Raw genomic sequence first — 11,877 nt, 5'->3', positions numbered from 1 at the left:
TGAGGACTTTTTCTTATATAGGCACCTATTACCCCCACCCCTATCCCATTTTTTCCACAGTTGCTATCTGGTCACCCTACTGCTGGGTGATTTTGGCAAATCATTTGAGCTAGATTTTCAAAGGTGTTTAGGTGCCTGAAGGTGCAGATAGGCGCCAAATGGTTTTCAAAAATGCTAAGCATTAGCAACTCCATTGTGAAAGCATAGGAATTAGGCACCTATTGGTTTATGATGCTTTTGCCTCAGTTTTCCCAATCTGGAAATGGGAACTGATTTCTTAACCCTATGTCCGTAAAGATACCTAGAAACATGTATGATGAAAATATGACGTTACGAACTATGTTAGTATTTATATGAAAAGAAGGTAGGAGTTTCTATACCGTCCTGAATCGAGACTGGGTCTAAGTGGGTTTTTTCTAGACTTCCTGCTTTCTAACTTATATATAAGATTATAATCTTCCTTTGAGGTGCTATTACTGCAAAAAGAAATAAACAAACAAACGATACAGGGTGGAGATCTTGTTGTACTTTTACTTCGACTTGGGGGAAGTCTCTTTTCCCCTATGCATGGTAAAAGCCTTGAAAAGGTCCTTTGTAAAGATCAATAAATAAATTTCTGTTCTGGCCTTTACAAAGTATTTTTTATATCTGATGTCACATAAGTATATGATCATTTTTACAGATAGTAACTGAGGTAATGAGGCAAAACTTTCTGCACTAGAGTCGTATAGATTCAAAGACAGTGCGGCCTGTAGAGGGGCTCAATTTTCTAGAGTTTGGACACTAGAAACATCCTGCATCATGGTTTTAAGTTCTGCCTTTTAGTTCAATTCTTTGAGTTTCGGTTCAGTTTATCTACTTGAACCGTTGTCCATAGAGTTTTCACATTTAGTTTACGTTTCATTAGCTTCACAATACTTGCATTGTAGCATTGCATTGGGCATTAGCCGTTATCTATGGACCAGTTCCATACTTTTTTCATTTCATTGCTGGCTTTTATATCTTAGAATATCAGCTTAACTGTGGTACCATATTCTTAGTTCTCCACTTCTCAGAATTGTCTATTTTAGTGTTATGATTATTCTAATAACCTTTACTTATTTCTTTAATTAGAACGTTATGGGGTTACCTGCTTATCTCGTATATATATTCCTTGTTAACTAGCTTTTCGGAGAATTTTTTTATTTTCATAGAGCTCTCACATCCCGACAGGTCTTGAGGTTGAATTAGTCTAAAGGCTCTGTGCATCCTACTACTCGTCTTATTCTTTGACCATTCGGATTTTTGAAGGGTCTTCCTCGATGATGTTGAGCCTAATAATGCCAATTGTTTCTTACAGTTTCGGCTATAGAATCTGTGTAGCTTGTAGTAACTGTAGATTCTAGTTAAAATGAGGTGGAATTTTGTCCTAGTTTAACGACTTACTATATATATTCATTTATTTTTATTTTTTTTTAGAGTAATTCCTCCTAATATAAGGTTAAGATTATTGTGAAGATGTAATAGATTTAGATGTTTCTGAGTAGACTACTTAACCTGAATTCGTTTGACAGCTTTTTTCTGTGAGATGGACTTGAGATGTTATTTATTTTTTTTATGTATTTGTCTATGTTTGTTAGTAAAAGATAGCTGGTGTTCTCTAATACGCCTAGCGCAGAGATCCTGTGGTCTTATGGAGAAAGACGGTTTGGAATTCATGGCTTTGGTGAGAATACTTTCGCGTGGAGATGTGTGGAGTTAGAGTTATCCAGGGCAGGTAGTAATATGGTAGAGACAGCTGAGATAATGAGGTTGTTTCGGATCAGGGGGATTGAGGCACTGTTCTGTGCAGATTGTAGGGGTGACAATACAGGGAGCGAAAGACTAGGTTTGTTTTGAAGATTCAGTTGTTAACTGGCTGATGGTGTTAATTTCCGATGATTGAAGGCTCAGCCTTTCTTTGGTGTGGTCTGAAGTTTTTTTGCTCGGTATGAAGTCTTAGTGTCTGCTATAGGGTGGCCTGGAGCCGTCTTACCGTGCTTTAAGGTTTGTGTATTTTGCGTTTTCCTCATATGTCTTGATTTTGTCATTTGTCTTTTGTGGCATGTCCGTTTGGACGTGTTTTTACATGCGGGGGGGAATCCCGATGCTTCTGAGTTAGCGTTGTGTTACATTGGTGGAGTGCAGAAGTGGAAATAGACACGGTGATTTTTGTGTCTCTGTTGGTCTGTGTGCGTGCGCAGGTGCGTGTACAATATGTAAGCTATGTGGCGGAGTTGCATCGGGTTTTGTGGCATGTTGGTTCTGGCTGAGTTATTGGTGCCGGTGGTAGCGTTGTTGTAGAGAATCGATCGGTTGGAGGTGTTGTGTGGAGGAATTGCTGCCTGACAGCTGTGCAGGGTTGGATTCTTGTCAGGATGGGTTGTAGTCCCTGATTGTTGCGTTGGAGGGGTTGAGTGGGGCGGTTGTGTGGGTGTGTGGTCTGTTGGTTCCTCTTTGGGGTTTGTCTTGGAGCTCGCAGGCTTACTGGGTACATTCTGGCATTTGGTTGATTGTTTCGCGCTTATATTTCGCTGATGGTCGTATGTTATAATGTGCTTGGTGGAGCTTTTGTTAGGCAACCTTTGGGGTCGTTGTTAAGGGCTAGGCGGCGGTGTACTCCAGATGCTTTGCTTGGATGGATGTGTGATGTGCCGGATGGAGTGGAGGCTAGTAGATTACGGTGGTAGGGTTTTCGATATAGGTGTTTAATGTGGACCATAGTTATTGTGCACGTGGGTCTAGAAAGGCCTGCGTGAGATTGTCAGGTAGGTGATGTGGTGGGGGTGGATGTGTTGTCGGTGGTGGAATTTTCAGGTTCCTTTCATGGGTCGTGATGTGCGAGGTAGGCGGTTGAGATGCGAAATTGATGTTCTTTGTGTAATTACCAAGCGGCCAAGGTAGGTCGTTTCGTGTGTAGTCGACCTGTTGAATCAGGTGACAGGTCAGCGCAGCTTGGTATCACCTTAGACTAAATATTGGTTGTAATGAATGGTTACTGAAACCAATTTCTCAGACCAGGTTCTTTGTTTCAACAGATGGCCTGCGTGGACCACTACGAGTCTCAATATATCAATACATGATCTTAGCGTGATCATGCTGTTGCGTCTGTTTGGTTCTATTCTGAGGTTGTAATTGTGTAGAAATAAAGACGTGAACAGTGGTAAGGGAGGTTGGTACTCCATTATCATGCAAGTGTTATTGCGTATCAGTTTGAGGACGTGATGGATATGGCCTGTGTTTGAGAGTTTTCTGGAAATTACGCAACCTTTGGGGTGTTCGTCGCTCTCTCTTGATTTCTCGATCTTAGAGGCTGCAAATTGAGCAGGAATAAGAATGTAGTCCAGGTCTTTTTATTTTCCATTGGTAGGAATTTTTGTCCCACCAAGCCAGAAGTTTATGAAAAATGACAGGCAAAGAGGTAGGAATTGCAGGAGAACCCTTTGGTCAGATAGTTTTTTCTGTGGCCTTGTGAGAGTTAATTGCGTTAGTGGGTTGCAAACAAGCTGTCTGGCTTTTTTGTAGATTGACAAGTGGTGTTACCGGGATAAAATTTGATATTGTTCTGTCAGTATTCTAACTGTAATACATATACATGCGTCATGGATTAATTTGATAGATTGTACTTTTACATTGATATTAGATGAATTTTGTAAGGATTTGTTGCGAATTTTATAAGTGGGGTGTATTTTTTGTAATAATACACTGATATGCATGGAAGGGGGTTGGTTCTCAAGGTTCAACGAGGTAGTTACGATATGCATTGGAGTAAGCTTTCAACATCAGAGAAATTATCTTTGCGGTCAGTCTTATGAACAAAATGCTTGATGACAGGCTCCTACTCTTCAAGTTATCTATGACGTATTTTTGTCAATATTTGTCGGAATTTGCAGTCTTAGAGTAATCGTCAAATGACTGTCGTCATGGTTGGCACAAAGGATTGGTGAGTAGTTTTAAAGGTTCACAATACTTAATATTTGTCATGCAGTGTGACTTTGGGTATGTTAGTTTTTATTGTGATAATCTCTGTGATTTAACCTTGAGTTCAGCGATTTACAACATTTGATATTAGCTTTGAACGTCCTTTGAGGTATAATAATGTATTGTTCGTTATGTGTCTGTTCTTACTGCTGAGCCAGCTGGGTTTATGTAATGTTCAGGAGCGAATGAGCTATGTATTAAATTTGAATTGTAAGGTAATGGCTTTTACATCGGCGTGGGTGTGTCACAATTCTCAAGGTTTCTGTAGTGAGAATGGTCATTTGTTAGTTCTTGACAAGGTGGGGATGGCGTCGAATTGGTCATGACACTGTGCAGAAGCAGTGGAGATGTAGTCTAATGTAAGTAAGTGGCATTTGGAATTTAACATTGTAGATCTGTATGCAGTTGGGAAGATGGAGTCATAGAGGTTTTATGGGAGGAGTGTCAAGGTGTTGTTTCTTTTGGCAGCGGGATGAGGTAAGAACTATGTAAGGCTATTGAATTGTCAAGTAGTTTTATAGCCTGAGAGATGTTGAAATTGATTAAGGTAACAGGATCAAAACACACGATTTAATTCCAGTCTTTTTTGTTGTGGCGCTATTCTGTGTGATTTATCTGACATTGTTCTTTGGATGAGGTGTTATTATTTTTGGGTGTGTAGGTTCCTTCCCTACTTTGAAGCGTTGTGTGGGTGTTAGTGTTGGCCTGCTATGGACACTTTTCTTAGCGGGCTGAACTGATAGTTATCTGGGAAGAACTTTATACTGCCACGACCAGTATTTAGTGTTGGGGCACTTCTTGTTCGTCTCGATTGTCTCTGCGGTGTCCGTTGAGGACATTCCAGTGCTGGTGAAAAGATCAACCCTGATTTAAAAAGGAGAATTTACCACGCCATCTTTCCCCATCCTGTGATTAGATCCGTAGTCTAGGATCTTAAACAAGGAATCCATAGGTTTGTAAAAGACGTTTATTAAAGGAAGAAGTTAATTATCTTCTGTAATAGGATGGAAAGGTTACAGCAGTATCGTTGCTATAGAGAGGCTCCAGCGTTAGGTTCAAGGTACAGAACAGAGGCAATCTTCCAGCCAAAGAGAACTTTTCAGTTCAGAAACAAAATAGATACAACTTGTGGTAATTATTAAGTTTGATGAGAGGGGGGTTCAGAACGATTTGGGAAGTGGAGATGAGTTGGGTCCTCTATTATGTCAAGAGGTGACACGAACAACAAAGAGCCAACCCAAGGCTTTCCTCACAAGATTTGCATATTTGTCTGCACTATGGTGTTCTCTGGTCAGTGTCGAGCCAGGTTTATGAAGCTCGAACCTTTCAGGTAAAGAGACATTAACATTTACTATTGTTGTGACAGTACCATTCAGTCTACACAAATTTCTGTATGAACGGGCAGGTATTATATCTCCGGTTGCATTCTCTGTTGCTAATGCGAATATATTTTTTTTGCTTTGTTTCAGTGTTAGGTTTCCTATATTTATTTTGGCACCGTCCGCCCTTTGGGTGGGGTTGGGGCCTTTAGCACGGGGGAGGTTGTCTGTTCTAGATACCTATCGCTCTCAAGGGCGTGTTTTTATGTTTTTTATTGCCTGGCGTGATACGTCACGCGGGGTGGAAGCCATACGTTACGCCAGCCTACTGGTTTGGATAGCTAGCTAGTTCTCTATGGCTTGAAATACTTATTCTGACTTTGGTGATTTTATATCCTGCTTCTCGTCTGTCTGTTTTGTCCTATTTTGACTGTAGCTCTGTGAGGACGACTGTCTACATGAGGTGTATTAGCTATTTAGATCTGTTGTAGCTCTTTTACGTCAATTTTGATCTTTGTATGGTAAGTTATCACTATCTTGGGCAGGTAAGTGATTCGATCGTGTGATGGAGATTGTGGATCTTATTGGGTCTGTTAGTGTATTGATGAATTGGATTATCTGTGCACATACATCTCAATCTCTATCTGTTTTCGTCCTGGCTGATATCCTATCTACCTCGGAAAGAGAGACGCGTCAAGTGAGAGTCGCGCGGGGAGTTTAGCAATGGAGGCGTGATTTGCCTCTCGCTGTATGCTCTCTATGCAGGTAGATAAAATAGATGTAACGATCGTGGGTCTTCGGGTGCGTAATAGAGTGCGTTGGTGTCGGTTGCCAACATCATTGTGGACCTACGCCATAGTATATATGACCTGGGGCCAGATTGGACTTTCAGTGTCGTGTATTGGTTTGTGCTCAGGTATTCATTTTATATATTTAATTTAAGGTTTGTGGTGCCTCTGTATTATTTTTTTTAGAAGGTCTCCTTTTATACAATATTAATGTGAACTCACTATTTTGTAGTAAGTAATAAGGTTTTTAATGTTTTAAAAGGTGTTATTTAAATCTAATTTAATTGCGGTTCCCCTCGCGAATGGTGGCCAGTGAATGCTGAGCGTAGTTATGCCCACCTGATTCAGCTCCGGTTCTATTGGCACTGTAGCTAGAGGCTTAGTCCTAATTCCTGGCTGGTCTGATAAGTGGTTTTTTGTTTATTTCACTTTTTTTCAGAGACTACCTAGGTGGGTAGCGTTGCAGTATTGACAGTGTCGTTGAGGGTTGTTACAGCGTTTGAATTCTAGCATGGTTTTCCATACTGTAGGAGGATAAGCCAGTGTCATAGAACCTCCTTCCTGCAGCTGTCTGGTATGCCTGTTGCTTTCGGCTGTCTCGGGTTGTATACAAATCAAGCGCAGTAACAGGACTGGTATCTTAACTCTGTCCGCTGTTATTGGCCTCAGTGGTATGGTTATCCTAATTCCTGTATACACAACGGGATCTCCGTGACTAGTAACTTATCAAGCAAACAGATGTCTTGCATTGTAACGTGCGGGCTGTGAACATTTCATGGCTGTTTTTGATGGGAGGAGACACTAACAGCAACAGGGGCCTTGGGCTGGTGGTGAGGAGGTGAGTCGTCGTAGGAAGGACTGCTTTATCTTGGTCTCTACAGACTTAGAGCTTTGTGGTGCAGTTAGATGTGAGAGAGGGGGGGCATTGCAGAATTTGCAGGCGGGGTGCTGAAGAACGTATCGGCTTTCATAATCACTTCTGTTCGCTAGTGAATCCGTCTCGACTTCATCCTCCCAACGTCTTTTATGACTTGCAAAGGCAGGGAGCTGTTCCAAATGTTCTGGCGTCCAAAAATCCCATTCTACATTCTCCCCCGTCCCTGTCAACCATACACACGCGCTCTTTTGAAAAAGAGTGTTGGCCTCCCCTCTTGAGCTGGTATTAGTTGCCACATGCACACTCAACAGGCTGCATAATGTATGCAAATGGTGGGACCAGCGAGCGGTGTGTCGTCTTGTCCAGTGTGAACTAGGCTGCATCGTGCAACACGTAGAGTGTAGCGAACGCTGTACCTAAAGCCCGCCTGCCAAAATGTAAGTGGAGATAGCTTAGTGTAGTCAACAGACAGCTCCATACTGATAGTCTAATATGCCAATCTACCAGGGAGCTAACTTTCAACTATGGTTTAATTCGAACCTTTACTGTTCTGATATATCCAGCTTCATATCAACTTCCCATGTTGAGAAGCCCTTTACCTGTGTGCGCATGTACCCTAATGTGTTAATAATGTGAATTCCTATCCTCAGGTGGCTTCGAGTGGATTGGTGTATTCCACCGAGCATACCGTGATGTAGCATATGATATCAGAATACTAGCCAAATTTAATTAGGTAAGATAAGTTTCACTCTGTTGGAGTTGTAGCATTAATCCTTTGTGATTGTATGAGGTGAATCACCAGACCATGTCGTGTCTGGGTCTGTCTAAACTGCTCTTTGTACATGCAAACTTGTTAGATTTGCCAATCAGTGGACAGCCTATTGAAATTAATTTTGCTTTTAGCGGGAACCCTATCCAAGGACAGCTTGAATGTAAATCCTTGTCAGAATCATTGAGCTTGGGTACCCATTCGCTAGAAAAAGCACACGAGAGTGAGCATGCTGGTGGTTGACAGTAATGAAAATGAATGAGCGGAGATCCAGAATTTTACGTGGTCGTGCGCTGACGATTGATGATCTCTAGACCAGTTACGCCACGGATGGGTCAGTTGGAGTGTTGACGGGCAGTGCGGCTGTCATAATCGCAAGTTGTGATCGATGGGGACTACAGGCAGACATTGTGTAAAAGTGACCAGAGGGGTATTATCCCATGGCATGGTACAGCACGAATACTGGGTCACACGCTTCTGTGGTCAGCTAGCAAGAGACACTCAATGTTGAGGAGTTCATGATGGGATTCTGAGACAGCTTATGTGAGCTCTTGTGGGTCGAAGTTTGGTTGGGACGTTTCATGGATAGCTAGGGATTCGTAGAACTTTCGTGTTGGTGCGTTTTCAGTGAGAGAAAGCTCATGGCATATGGTGGATCTCTGGGACGCTTTTAGCTCGGAGTTTGGGTGACAAGTGTGGGGGTCCATGGTGCTGGGATTCATGGGACCTTTGGGTTGGGTGAAGTGTTGGGAGTATGTGTATGAGCTTATATCCCGTAGAGCGGTACAATATAGGCGCACCGCCCGGTTCGGTCCACTGGAATAGCCAATTGCGAGCTCGGGTGCCGGTCTCAGAGCATGCGGAGCTAGAGGCGCGCGCACTGGCTAGGCTGACAATTCGCGAGAGCCTGGAGCATCCTGGGTGCGGTATGCGCAAACATGGCGCTCAGAGACCGTTGGGATACCTGTTTCTAGCGGGTCGGGAGGCGAGGGCTACGAGGGGTTTTGCGGCGGCTGTCGGGACCAAGTGGGCTTCGCCTCTAGTCTGGTGTGCGGCGTCGCTTTGGAATCCGGATCGGACTGGTATGCGATGTTGTAACAGCAGACGCAGGGAAAACGCTGCTTCCCTCAAGGGATCAGAGCTCCCTCTCCCCTGCCCGCGCACCGGGAGGGGTGAATGCGGTGGCCGGATCGAGTTGACTCGAACCCTTACATCTACGGGTGAAAGGTGCGACATCGATAAGCACTGTCGTCTGATGGCCACTGGGGGTCCAGTGGGCAGCAGGGAGTGCCATTTGTTTGACGGATACCGACTTCTTCCTGGTTATGTGCGCGATTGTAGGCGCGCGCTCTGAGACTGATGGTACCGTTCTCCGCGCTTAAATGGCTGTACCGGGTCTCGCGCACCGAGTCGTCCCCTGCTCCGCCCGCTGCATGGAGTGGTTGTTCTCGGTCTGATCGCGCTCTCGACGTAATCCGAGGAGTGGTAAGGCCGGCCGCACGTTTGCTCTGTACCGTATGCCGCGTGCTCTTCCGTGCCGAGGTAGTCCGTTGCGCTGCCCTGTTAGTAGTTTTGGACGTCTTGGGCGCTGGTTCCGGCTTCTCCGGGTCGTCAGTGCTCGCCGCTGGGGGGATCGTGGTGCCCTGGTGGGATACTTCCTGTGTGGGCCTGGCACGAGCTGTTCCTCGAAGAGCTTTGTCGTTGGCGCTCGGCGGAGCGGCCGGTTGTGTGGGACGGCAGGCGCTTGGGTCCGGCTGCCTCCCGAGATGGTGTGGTACGTGCGTGATGGTGTGTCGAGGAAGTTCGATGTGGCAGTGAGTCCACGCATGCTCCTGTGATGGGTCATGTGGAGGGGGGCTGGTGGGGGAGGGTCGCGCCCAGGGCGTAGGCAATCTTAGGGTTATTGGGTCGGGGCTGCGGGCCGCGCCCCAGGTGGGCGTGGATGGGAGAGGATCCGGCGCAGTGCGGGCGGGTGCGATGTGTCCGGGATGCGTTATTTGAAGTGTGGGGCGGTTTCCCTAGAGCCTACGGGAGCACCTGTCGCGCTGTGGAGTGATTGGGCTCTACGGCTGAGGCTCAGGAGGCGTGCCTTTGGCCGAGGTGTGGCCGCTGTGGGGAGCGGTAATCGGTCGGGTTGAGCTGGGCCGCCAGGTGACAGCGGAACTGGCAGGAAGAGGGGTTGCAGAGGAAGCTGGAGGAAGCTACCATTAGTGCAATGTTGATGCTCTCTACCCGTTATCGCGTCCGTCTGGTAGTGTTTGGTTGGCCTGTAAGAATTTATCATTATGTTCTGATTACTGGCCTCTTCGCTCATTCGTTGATCTTTTGACACTGTATTGGTTCAATTATGGCGGTACTGCTCCTTGATTCTCAGTTTATATCACGTATTTAGCGCCACTTTGGACTCTGACTGAATATACTATTGTCGGGGAATGAGAGTGGCAGATGAACGTTACTACAGTCAATGCCTTAACATCCTCTTACAAAGTTGTCTTGGAGCGTGAGTTTATTTTCCTTTGTTTTGTTTCTGCTTTTTTCCTAACATATAATGATGGCAGTGTTTTTCGTTATAGTGGGACTTCAGTGACTGAGTACGGGTGATTAGTGTGTTTGTGTGTTGATGTCTCACTCGCAGTTTATTTAGGTTGAGACGGTGATTCCTGGTTTTCATATTGCTCGATGAAAATGTTATAGTAGTGGGCTAGTTGACACGATTTAGTGATGGGGTGGTCGTGAGGATCGCTGACACCAATCCGTCCATCGGTGTGGAATGAGGGATGTCGTGCTTTCTAGCTCTTAAGGAGCGAATATTACACTTTCATTTCTTCTGTAGGTTACTTTTCTTTAGCCAGCGGTCCCTTGGTCGTGATGTTCTCATGTTAAGAACGCTTCCAGTTTGTATAGTGATATTCATAATATAGCTGCCTATCATTTTTAGCAATAGCTGATGACAGCACTTTCTCAGAAGGGCTACATTAGTTTAGGATGAGGTTGTGGAGACTGTTATGTGTAAATGATAGGTTAAAGACATAAGTTAGTGGTCATTGTATTAGTTGGCTGTGTCCCGGTGCGTTATTGCCCCATCATGTATTGTCTGTGGCTTTCAGGATTCTTTAATGTATTCTCCTCCTCACAGATGTTGTGTGATTCTATTACTATTACTGATGTTCCAACCGCTCTGAGTACAAGTGGTCTAATCCCATGGTTCTGCTCTAAACTATTTTAATGTTTTTTATATTAGTTGCAGTACCAAAGATATCTGATAGATATTCATACTGTTGTCTATGTGACTAGGAATTGAGTCAGATCTGTTCATTGACTCCGGTGTTTTTAAGTAAGCCTTCTAGACTGAGGGAGACTTGTTTACAATAATAGTTACGAATGTGCAACAGTGCTTCTTTTATTTTCTTGAAATAGATTAGTGTGGTCATTCTTTGTGCAAATACGCAAAATGAAAGTGGAGTCTGTGTTCAGCTACTCCAAACGCACAACCGGCTATGTTTGTGTTATCATGGAAACTGGTGAATAGAAGCAGCGAATATCTTAATTTAGTCGTGTTCTCATATCAGGTTGATGAGCTATTAAACATTAGCTTAGCCTTGACCTTATGTATGATAAGATCTGCTACTTCTCATATGTTTACCAGGTTGTGCCTCATTGCACTCTTCCAATTGTGTGCTGGTACGTGTAATAAGTATCGTGTCTCTTATGTCCTTCGCTGGTGTGTTTGATCGAGTATGTATTGCCGTTCTATCGGATGTATTGATGGGCGGATAACAATCGTCGTGTAGATTGGTCCAGGCTGAGGTTGATGGTGGGGTGGAAGCTGTTGAAATCGTGGTGGAATTTTTCCAGAGTCTCCTTTCCATGGGTCCAGATGATGAAGAAATAGGGCAGAGTCATGCCAAATTGATGGTTATTCTATTGTTAGATATACCAAACCAGAAACCAAAGTAAGCTTCTGTGTCATCACACTGGTTGAAATCCAAAATACAGGCATCACAGCCCTTGTTTCCACCTTCCAGACACTAAACTATTATAATGAATGGTTACTGAAAAACAATTTCATCAAACAAAGGGTTCTTCTGATTTCAAAAGATCAGCCACATACCCAAGTCAATATAT

The sequence above is a fragment of the Chelonoidis abingdonii genome, chromosome 2 (genome assembly GCF_003597395.2).
Source record: "Chelonoidis abingdonii isolate Lonesome George chromosome 2, CheloAbing_2.0, whole genome shotgun sequence".
Classification (NCBI taxonomy): domain Eukaryota; kingdom Metazoa; phylum Chordata; order Testudines; family Testudinidae; genus Chelonoidis; species Chelonoidis abingdonii.
Note: the sequence above shows the minus strand (reverse complement) of the source record.